This window comes from Gobius niger (assembly GCF_951799975.1).
Source record: "Gobius niger genome assembly, chromosome: 8".
Taxonomy (NCBI): domain Eukaryota; kingdom Metazoa; phylum Chordata; class Actinopteri; order Gobiiformes; family Gobiidae; genus Gobius; species Gobius niger.
Window position 1 is genome coordinate 3,226,192 of NC_136859.1, and position 12,260 is coordinate 3,238,451.

Below are 12,260 nucleotides of genomic sequence, written 5' to 3' on the forward strand. Positions count from 1 at the left end.
TTGGGGCAAAGCCAAACTGGAGAAAATGTGCTCGGTTCAGGTGGGAGGTAAGGGGTTGAGTCCAGGCTGAAAACATCAGTCCCGCCTCAACCGAGCTTTACCCAAATCTAAAAGCTAAAAAGAAAAGCATCAAAATAGCGAGAAAAAGAGGATGAAAACAAAACAAAAATGTGCCGGAAAAGCAACAAAAAAGCGACAAAACATAGAATGAAAAGGCAACAAAAACATGAGAAAAACACAGACAAAAAAAAAACCTGACACAAAAATAATGAAAAAAACAACAAAAATATGACAAAAAGTTGCCATCACTTTTGTAGGTCTTAGCTTTCAAATGAGGCGTTACATTGTTGCTCTCCAGTCAAGAAGCTTTTAGATTTGGGTAAAGCCCTGTATAAAAAAATATGAATCTAAAAGGAATGTATGGTGTACCACAAGGTTCAATTTTGGGACCATTATTATTTATGAATTATATTAATGACCACCTTTCCAGTTCTTTTTGCTGATGATACCAATAAAAATAAATTTAAAAAAAGCCGAACTGGGGACAAGAAGGCTAAGGCGGGTGGTAAGTGGTTGAAATATGCACATTTTTTAAAAATCATGATAATTTTGCATAACATGTCGCCTCTTATTTTTCCGGATGAGAATATTTTGTGACCTGTTTCTGTTTTAGTGATTTGGGGCCAAAACAGGAAACGCTTCCGTTCTGATCTTCATGTAAATAAGTTTGTATTCCTCATGTTTTCTCACTGACTCTTCACACTGGTCACTCAAACTGAATGAGTCATGTGGTCCGTAAATAAATAATGTCACTAATAATAAATCCCTCTGGGCCATTATTGTGAAAGCCCTGACCGGAAGCCCCCGTGTTTACAGTGTTCTTCTGACCGCAGTGCAGGCTGGGAACAGGATGCTGTCAGGCCGAGCGGAATAACGGCGATAACCCCGCTGCAGCATCCTTTGTTTTTCCCGGGCGCATAAAACAGGTAAGAAGCGACATTTCTCCCGTTTCTTGAGCGCGCGCTGACCCTCCGCGCTGCGCCGCGCCTTTACGCACGGCTTTACCCTCCGGCACGACTCGCCTTTTGGCCCCAGTCCGCTCGCAAACGCGGCTATTGTTCCCCCCCCTCCTCGCCTCGGTGTCACAGCAGCAGCAGCTTAGCCCCGGAGCCGTGACCAAAGCGGGGGTGTCGCGTCGGGACTGCGGCCTGGGCTCTGGAGCCGCTCGTGGGCCCCCGGGGAAAGCGTCACATTTTCGGCCTGGGCTCTCAGACGGAGCCCCTTGTGCTTGTTTTTTTTCTTTTCTTTTTTTGTGGTGTTGGTAGCGGCGGGGCTCGGCATTGCACTGCGCCAATCCCCCCCTGCCTTTACGGAGCGCATTGTCCGCGTCAGCTGTCGGTGAGACTGAGAGCCCCAGACACTCGGGTTAAGCCCCCTTGAAAAACACCAGTGTGCACACGCGTTTTTGCGCAAATTACTGGCGATGCGAATCCGAGCGGAGAAACTGCCTGGACGCGCCACAGCCCAGGCACAGGCGCGTCAGACGGTGTGAGGACACTTAATAACCTGCTGCTAATCTGTTTTTCATGAAGTGACCCGAGCCCAATCAGGGAGAGGAGGTTAATGCGCAGATATTAAGGTGTAATGACCCCCCACGGCAGCAGGATGGCGCTGCGAAAACAAAACAAAATGTCAAAAACAGTCCCGTGTGGATGAGAGGATCGGGTTATGTAATTCCCTCTCAATAGCGGGGTTTGGAAGAGAGGAGGAGGACGGGTGTGTTATGGGGTGAACACCTGCCCTGCTTTTGGATGCAGAGCAGGGGCCGGACCGGGGCTGAAAACCGGCCCTGGACTCTGGACCAGCCGGGCCCAAACTAGCGTGAATGCAACGCTTCCACAAAGACATGTTTAACCCTTAACCCAGTGCATTTTCTCCAGTTCGGCTTTACCCAAATCTAAATGCTACAGAGCAACAGTGTAATGCCTGATTTGAAAGACTTACAAAAGTGATTGAAACTTTTTTGTCACGTCGTCGCCACATTTTTGTCATGTTTTTGTTGCGTTTTCGTCACTTCTTGGTCGTGTTTTCGTCACTTTTGTGTCACTTTCGTATTGTGTTTTTGTTGCTTTTTTCCATTGCTTTGTTGTGTTTTCGTCTCTTTTTTTGTCATGTTTTTGTTGCGTTTTCGTCACTTTTTGGTCGTTTATTCGTTGTGTTTTCGTCTCTTTTTTGCCATGTTTTTGTTGCTTTTTCGTCACTTTTTGGTCGTTTATTCGTTGTGTTTTCGTCTCTTTTTTGTCTTGTTTTTGTGGGTTTTTGTTGCTTTTCCCGGCACTTTTTTGTTCCGTTTTCATCCTCATTTTCGGCGCTATTTTGATTCTTTTCTTTTAAGCTTTTAGATTTAGGTAAAGCTCGGTTAAAACCTCTTAACTCCCACCTGAACCGATCACATTTTCCCCAGTTTGGCTTTACCCAAATCTAAAATGCTACAGAGCAACAGTGTAATGCCTGATTTGAAAGACTTACAAAAGTGATTGAAACTTTTTCGTCACATCGTCGCCACATTTTTGTCATGTTTCTGTTGCTTTTTCGTCACTTTTTGGTCGTGTTTTCGTCACTTTTGTGTCACTTTCGTATTGTGTTTTTGTGGCTTTTTTGATGCTTTTTTCCATTGCTTTGTTGTGTTTTCGTCTCTTTTTTTGTCATGTTTTTGTTGCGTTTTCGTCACTTTTTGGTCGTTTATTCGTTGTGTTTTCGTCACTTTGTGTTTTTGTGGCTTTTTTGTTGCTTTTTTCCATTGCTTTGTCGTGTTTTCGTCTCTTTTTTGTCATGTTTTTGTGGGTTTTTGTGGGTTTTTGTTGCTTTTCCCGGCACATTTTTCTTCCGTTTTCATCCTCATTTTCGTCGCTATTTTGATTCTTTTCTTTTAAGCTTTTAGATTTAGGTAAAGCTCGGTTAAAACCTCTTAACTCCCGACTGAACCGATCACATTTTCTCCAGTTCGGCTTTACCCCAATCTAAAAGCTTCTTGGGGAAAAAAAAAACGTCAAAATGGAGACGAAAAATGAGAAGAAAACGAGGATGTAAACGCAAAATGGCGCAAAATAGCAAGAAAAAAGCAACCAAAGAGCAACCCAAAAAAAAGCGACAAAAACTCAACAAAAAATTGACAAAAGAGCAGCAAGAAAGTGACAAAATGTGACAATAAATTGAAGCAAAAAAGCGATAAAAGGAGACAAAAAACTCAGCAAAAGAGCAGCAAAAAAGTGACAAAAATGGAACAAAATGCAACAAAAAAGTGACAAACAGTAACCAAAAAGTTTGCAAAAATGAGAGGAAAAACATCAGAGAATGCATTCGGTTTAGGCGGGTGGTAAGAGCTCAAGGCGGGGGATAAGAGGAGAAAATGGAAAGGCCAGACCGGTGGCCCTCGAGCCAGTGGCCCTTCTGTGCTCTTCCAGAATGGACACGTGGCCAGTCCGCCCCTGGATGCAGGTGTTTGAACATCTGTCCCACCTGTTTCGATAACGTCACGCTCTTTCAACAGAAGAGTGTCTGCACAAACTGAAGGTTTTTTCTTATCGGGTTCGTGTGAGTCACGTGACAAAAACAGAGAATGTTTCGGCTGCAGAGAATGTCAACCTGTTCACTTGGTTCACTGTCACAGAGGCAGCAGGAGTTCCAGGGGCGGACTGACCACATTCTGGAAGAGCACAGAAGGGCCACTGGCTCGAGGGCCACCGGTCTGGCCTCTCACTTTACACCTTACCCATACCCACGGGCAGGGGCGTAGCACCAAATTCTGGGCCCTAGGTACAAACTATCTTTTTGGACCCCCCTCATATTTCTTGTTCTTTAACCACATAACAGTGGTTTGACAGTGCAGTTGATTTATTTTCTATTGTAACTTTATTATACACAGCGACCTAAAAATCTAGATTAGTCTTGGATACTTAGTTGATTGTTTTGTTTTTGTTTGTTGTGTACTCGATGTTTGATCCCGGTAGTGATATAGATCAGGGCTGAAACAACTAATCGATTAATCGACGACTAATCGATTATTGAAATAGTCGACAACTATTTTAGTAATCGATTAATCGTTTTCTGGTTTACACAGACTCAAATAGAGCAAAAATTACATGAAAATGTAGTATTTTTGATGAAAACCTACTTTGTTTTTATAGCGAGTGTATGTAGTACACTTTGTACATTGTAAATTTCATGAATATCTGTTTGTGTCTCATCCAATCAGAAGCAGAATTAGCGCCAAGAGCCTCCAACAAACATTTACTTTACGTTTACTCCATCAACACGTCCTCAAGCGGCTCCACTTTAGCGTTATGTGATAAAAAAATAGAAAAAATACAATTTTCCTACACCATTCACAGCCAAGTGACTAATCGATTAATCGTAAAAATAGTCGATAGATTAATCGATTACAGAATAATCGTTAGTTGCAGCCCTAATATAGATATTTAAATTGGTGGTGGAATATTCTGCATAATGATTATCATCAGACCACATTAAACAGGACGACTGCACCAGGGACAGAGGATATTTGTGCTGGGAATAACAAATGTGTGACTTTAAAGTAGGCATTAAAATGCTATTTTACAAAACAGAAATATTACACTATATGTCTCATGAACAAAAAAGCTCAAGGGCTTCAGCCTCATTTAGTCTCGCACCATATTTGAAGCTGCTGAACCATTTGGCACATTTTTAAATTCATCCATCATTATTGTTTGTGTGAAATTCTGTGTAGCAACCTTTGTGTTTCAGCCCGGTTGTTCAATTCTTATAGTATCAATTATGAGGAAACTTAAAAAGTACAATACAGAACGCTTTTTGCAGCACTTTTTGGGGCCCCCACCCTGCTCTGGGCCCTGGGTACACAGTACCCTTTACCCCCCCCAGTCCGACGCCCCTGCCCACGGGCGTAACCGAGCTTTACCCAAATCTTAAAGCTTTAAAGAAAACCATCCAAAAACAAAAATGTGCTGGAAAAGGAACAAAATGTGACCAAAACGTGACGACAAAGCAAAACAACAATAACATGAAAAAAAAGCAAAAAACAAGAGACGAAAACACAATGAAAAAGCCACAAAAAAGTGATGAAAAAGCAGCAAAAACATGACAAAAATGCAGCGACAACGTGACAAAAAGTTCCCATCACTTTTCTAGATTTGAGCTTTCAAATGAGGCGTTACAGTGTTACTCTCCATGACTGACATTTTTCATCATTTTTTTGTCCCTTTCTGTCATTTTTTGTCCATTTTTTCATCATTTTTTGTCAAATTTTGGTCAATTTTTTTGTCAATTTTTTGTCAAAGTTTTCTCACTCTTTTGTCACATCTTCATCATTGTTTTCGTCTCAATTCTGTCGCTATTTTCACAACTTTTTTCCAGAAGCCTTTTGATTTGGGTAAAGCCGAACTGGAGAAAATGCTCTTGGTTAAGGCGGGGGGTAAGAGGTTCACATATGTATTTATGGAAGTGTCGCATTTACTCTAATTTGGGCCCGGCTGACCAGAGTTCAGGGCTGGTTTTCAGTCCCAGTCCGCCCCTGCTGTGGGGTAAATAAAACCCGCTCCTGATGTGGCCCCTGGACCTGTCGCCTGTTTCATTTGTGAGTCAAAGATTGTTGTTGACCAATCACTTCTGCATGTTAAGTTACTTGGAATTCCACGATACAGACGGCCTCTCGGGTCATGTATGAAGCTGACAGACTGAAAACACAGAAGGGAAAAGAACTTCTCTTTCACCGACCACTACTTTAACAAACGCTGAATTATGATTATCTTCCAAATGAAGATACAGAGACACGGAGAGGAGAAAAGGTTCATAGATACATTAATAGAGTTCAGGACTGTGATGTCATAACGCTAAGCATCTTGGGATTCGCAGCAATCATAAACTAATGGAGGATTTTGAAGGTAAAATACTGGAGTTATTGTTCACATTCAGGGGATTCAGATCCAGAGGCAGGGGCGGACTGGCCATATGTCCACTCTGGAAGAGCACAGAAGGGCCACTGGCTCTAGGGCCACCGGTCCCGCCTCAACCGAGCTTTACCCAAATCTAAAAGCTGAAAAGAAAAGCATCAAAATAGCGAGAAAAAGAGGATGAAAAGTCAACAAAAACATGAGAAAAACACAACAAAAAAAACCTACAAAAACGTGAGAAAAACACGACAAAAAATGATAGAAAAAATTATTAAAAAACAACAATAATATGACAAAAATGTGGCGACGTGACGAAAAGTTTGCATCACTTTTCTCTTAGCTTTCAAATGAGGCATTACATTGTTGATCTCTAGTCGAGAAGCTTTTAGATTTGGGTAAAGCCCAGTATAAAAAAAACACGAGTCTAAAAGGAATTCTGTGGAGTATGGTGTGCCACAAGGTTCAATGTTGGGGCCATTATTATTTATATTAATGATTTTGCTTCTGTTTCTACGACCACCTTTCCCGTTCTTTTTGCTGATGATGCCGATCAAAAAAATAATAATAAAAAGCCGAACTGGGGAAAATGCTTTCGTTAGTGTTAAGGCGGGTGGTAAGAGGTTAAAATATGTATTTGTGGAAGTGTCACATTTACGCTAATTTGGGCCAGGCTGGTCAGAGTCCAGGGCTGTTTTTCAGTCCCAGTCCGCGCCTGCTCTAGGGCCACCGGTCTGGCCTCTCAATGTTCAGCTGTCAGCCCCGTGAAGGTCTTGCCACCTCAGTGATGTCAGCCAGGTTTTTTCCTTGTCTGGAAGTGTCTAAATCCTAGTGTCGTCGTCAACCTGGCACTTTGTAAATACATTGTTTCAAGGACTAGCTGCAAATCCAGATCTTCAAAGCCTGATTCATTTCATAGTTTGTGTGTTCTATATTAATGTGATGTCATTTAAAAATTGCCTTTTGCGATCAGGCAATACTTGCGTGCCCCCCCCCCCCGGCCTGTATAAACATTCAACAGTGTAAAACAGGGGTAGGCAACGTCAGGCCAAATCCGGCCCTCCAGCACACTACAAAAAGTAGATATCAAACATTGGCTTAAATGACTTGAATTGAGGAAATGTTTCTTGTTTTGAGCGGTTTTCACTCATTTAGACACTTTTCCTGATCGGAGCAAGTTTACTTTGCTTGACATTTCAGACCAGTTCTAGGGTAAATCTCGCTTGAAATAAGAAAGTAACATTGCCAATGAGATAAGAGCAATTTTCTTACCCCATTGGCAAAGAAAACTACCTGAAATAAGGACGAAATGTATCGAAACAAGTCAGAAACATCTCAGAATAAGTGAAATAATCTAGGAGATTATATTGTATAATTTCAAGTGAAAAACAAATCTTTTTAAAAGTAGAAGTACATTTGTCTGATTTCAAAGTGGGTTTTATGCTTGTTCCATTGGCATCAGCATTTGTATCTTTATCTCAGATTAGTCCAAATAGACTCAAATTCAACATAAAGAACCTTTATTCAAGCAATTTTAAGTCTTTTATCTCATTTAAGATGGTATTTTTTGCAGTGTAGTGCTTTACTTTGGCCTAAAATTGGTGGCTCCGGCCCTCGGTCTTTTTACAATGAAAAAAATTGGCCCTCCGTTAAGAAAACTTGCCTGCCCCTGGTGTAAAATGTGTTGCCACCCCAGAAATGATCCCTGACCCTGCTCGCCACCCCTTGATTTCATTTCTCCATCCACCCCTGTTCTTTAGATGGAAGATGGATAGAAGAGTTGTTACACGGCTTTTTTTCTCCACTTCTTATACTGTTTTTAGCTAATGTTAGTCTATGGAAAATGTATGCTAGCAGCCACAAACATGGCGGATCTCCATGGTAACAGTGGATTTTAGTGTTACGTCATGACTTCTGCTTCCAGGTACTAGCAGACCGGTAAATATGCGAGACAAAAAATATAAACACAACCATCAATATCTCTGAAACTCAACAGAGAGTTACTGAACAGACTTATTTATCAGACTCATTGGCTAAAAATGCTGAACCTACTGCTAAAAAAGTAATATTTACTAAAGTCACTACTTCCGGGGTTAGCGTAGCTGCTGCGCCGTTAGCATTTATCTCTTTTAAAGCTGTAGGTTCAGCATGTTTGGCTCATGGGCCTGATAAATAAGTCTGTTCAGTAACTCTCTCATGAGTTTCACAAATATTGATTGTGGGATTAAAGAGTTTTTTGTAGTTTCTCGCACATCTGTGAACCCGGAAGTAGAGCTGTGATGTCACCACTTAACCTCTTAACTCCCGCCTGAACCGAGAGGATCTTTTTCCTCACGTCATCAGATTTTTTTTCCATCATTTTTTTGTTGGGTATTCAACTCATTTTTGTCATTTTTTGTCTTTTTTTTTTCAAATTTTTATCACATTTTTGTAATTTTTTTTATCACATTTTTGTCATTTTTTTGTCACATTTTTGTCATTTTTTCTTCAATTTGTTGTCAATTTCTTGTGACATTTTTGTGACATTTTTGCCACTTTTTCATCAATTTTTCATCACTTTTTTGTCGATGTTTTCTCGCTTTTTTGTTACATTTCCATCATTGTTTACGTCTCAGTTTTGTTGCTATTTTCACAGCTTTTTTCCAGAAGCTTTTGGACTGGGGTAAAGCTGAACTGGAGAAAATGTGCTCGGTTCAGGGGGGAGTTAAGAGGTTAATGTGAACGGTTCAAACCACATCTCAATTGTGAAAAGAGACAGATCAGGACGGAGCAGGCGACACAAGATTTTATACGAGCGTAAATATCAGTCCCGCTTTCAGTTTAGATGATTTATCGATCCCGTCTTAGATATTGTGAGTAATCTGACTGGCTTTATTAAAATGTTATATGAAAGAGAGCCAGTGTTTTGAACAGCTATTTCACTGCAGGAATGGGCTGATTTGTTCTTTTATCGACTAATGTGAGCTTTTTTGTTAAAACTCGTCTTTCGGAGTCGCCGATTTTGCAGAGAAATGTCAGACATCAGTGTTTAAAAAGAGAATGTGCTGCCATTGTCCGCCTTAAAGCCTTTAGTATTGATCCACAGCTTGTTAGTCACACCTCGGTCACAGAAAACAATTAGCCCTGAACAGATGGGGTCACTACAGTCCAGAATAAAGACGTGTCCCGACTGTGGCGAGTGTGGGCGTGACCAGGACAGACACCAAAGAGGAGATTATAGAACATTTGTAGCAGTTCTATATAATAAAACAGTGATGTCAGACACCGGAGTGTGTTTGCAGCTCCTTGTTTCAGACGTGATCGTTCAGCGGAGCAAAAAAATCCAGGTCAAGTCGTTTGGATTTCGCACGGGCCTTAACGTGAGTCACTGAGCGCCAGAGGAGGGTGTTTATACGGCGGATACTGGAATCTTTACGGCAGAACCTCCCCCTGCTTGTGTTTTAATGGCGTTAACCCCTTAACTCCCATTTGAACCCAGCACATTTTCTCCAGTCTGGCTTTAACCCAATCCAAAAGCTTCTGGAAAAAAGGTGAGAAAATAGCGACAGAACTGAGACGAAAACAATGATGAAGATGTGACAAAAAACGGACAAAAAAAACCCTGACAAAAAATGGACAAAAAAATGGAAAATTATGAAAAAGTGGCAAAAATGTCACAAAAATGTCACAAAAAATGTATGAAAAAATTGACAAAAAATGTATGAAAAAATGACAAAAAATGACAAAAATGTGACAAAAATGTGACAAAAATATGACAAAAATGGACAAAAAAATGTCAGAAAGTGACAAAGAAAAGACAAAAAATTGACAAAAAAAATTATGAAAAAGTGGCAAAAATGTCACAAAAATGTGACCAAAAAATGTATGAAAAAATGGACAAAAAAAATGACAGAAAGTGACAAAAAATTAAGAAAAATTTACAATAAATGATGAAAAAATGTCACAAAAATTGATAAAAATGTGACAAAAATGGACAAAAAAATGTCAGAAAGTGACAAAGAAAAGACAAAAAATTGACAAAAAAAGGATGAAAAGATGATAATTGATAAATAAAATTTGACACAAATGTGATAAAAAATTGACAAAAAATTGACAACAAAAGGACAAATGTGACAAAAAGTGACTGAATGTGAATGAAAATTTACAGAAAAGTTACTAAAATGAGTGGAAACGCCCCAAACCCCCCCCCCATGTCAAACCTTTCTGTCGCTCTGTCTCCGCTCACTCCTCCAGGTCTGGCTTTGTCCTCCAGCTCCAGGTTTATCTTCCTTTATGTCAATTGTAATAAAATAAAGTTAGGAACTCTCAGTCCTCCAGACCAAACACGTACTGTGTAGTGCAGGGATTCATGGACTAAACCAGGACTAAACCAGGACTAAACCAGGTCCTAATCAATGCTACTTCTAGTAATCTTCTAGGGCTGCACAAAAACTATTGTGTTGCGATATTAGGTGGTGGAACATCCGTATCGCAAGAAAAACGTGGGTCAGACCTTGTGCTGTGGCAGACGATAATAATCATTATATATAATAATAATATGTTATAATAATCATAATGATGCCACTGATGTAAAGGATTTGTGTATTTTCATTTGTAGGTTTCATAGCGAGACTCCAGCACATTTATTTACTCACATTAAAAAGCCCTACATAGACCTGCTGCTACCTGCGTAAGCCCTTGTAGAGCAGGCCTTGTAGAGCAGGCCTTGTAGAGCCGTTTGCAGTGGTGAGTTAATAGCATTACATCATTGCTCCGTGCTCCAGGGTCAGCGTCGGGAGGGCGTGGCCGTGTGGAGCTGTGTTTACATCCACATAATCTGCACTCGGATCAGAGGCTTATGTTGAACCACCGCCACCGATGAGGCCAGTTCTGACTCGGATCCTCAGAGCTCGGATGAGATCAGGCTTTTCTCGTGCTATGAAACGTCAACGCACTTCTGAGTGAAAGAACAAATACTCCTGGTGAAGTATTACTCCAGTAAAAGTAAAAGTTGCCGATCTAATACTGATGAAAGCCGAACCGAAAGTGATAGAGACTTCCCGTTTTGTGCATTGGAAACACTGACACGTTTCACACACAGGATGAAAGATGAGAAAATAAATATGGGCGTGTCGACCTCTGGAACAGGGGTGCCCGAATTCTGTTGGCCCGCCAGAGAGTGACCTACATTTGCGCTGTGTGTGGTTTATACTCTCTTCCATTCATTCTCAATGGTAAATATGGATGCAGTACACTTTTTGACCACCCGCGTCAAATTGGAGGCGCTGTTTCACTCCTTTTGCAAAGTTATGGAAACGTTGTTGTGGTGTCTTGGCTAACTTTTATGGCAAAGGTTGTTGACGTCAACAACAGTATATGTTAAAAATGGATTTATAAAAGAATTGAAGTTGCTGTAGGTGCTGTAGATACAGGTGTGTTTTTTGCACTAAATTGCTACAATTTTTGATTTTGTTTTACTAAAATTAGGCTTTTTCCATAGTTACCATTTGTTTTGATAGAGCATGTTATTTGCATAGATAGAATCAAATGCAAATGTGGGCTATCGAAAACATAAAAAGTAAATAAAATGCAGTTATATGTGTTTTTCGTTCTTGACATCGGCGTGTTTGGCCCGCGACTCACAGGCACTTTTTCATTTTGGCCCTCGGAGGCAAAAAGTTTGGGCACCGCTGGGGATGGGCACCGTTAAACGGTACTTTCTTTGGTACCGGCCGAAAAGCTCCGGTCGGGGGTGGTATCGAAAAAATTAAATTCTTTCGGTGCCAGTTTTCGGTTCTTTTTCTCTCCAGACCAGCGTTGAGTCTAAAAAAAATGCACGTATTTGCAGATAATGAGCCGCTTCAGCACAAATGGAGCGAAGAAAAGCTACACCTTTATAAAGCTGTAACTTACAGGCCTCTTTACACTTCACAAGACGCCAGAACTGGAGCATGAACTGGCCTTAAAGCGAAGCTACAACTACTAAGTCCAGGTCTAAACCAGGACTTACTCCGGTCGTAAAACCCAGAGCTAAACTAAACCAGGACTAAACCAGTTCTAAACCAGGACTGAATAAGAAAATTCAGTTTTTAGGCAAATTGAAAAGCAAAACCAAGCCGTGACAATAAGAAAGACGTGTTTACCTTTAGCGACGGAGCTTACGTGCTGTTGTTACAACTTTACAGCAGCTGCAGAGACGGGACAATAAAGCTGGTTTATAGAAAAGTGAGCGCTCACTGTGTTAGACATTGTTGGTCCAGTTTTGGTGAATGATGAGTGTCAGAGTGAGGCTCTCACCATGTGAGGATCTTTGACGTGTGGAGCTTTCGCTTCGTC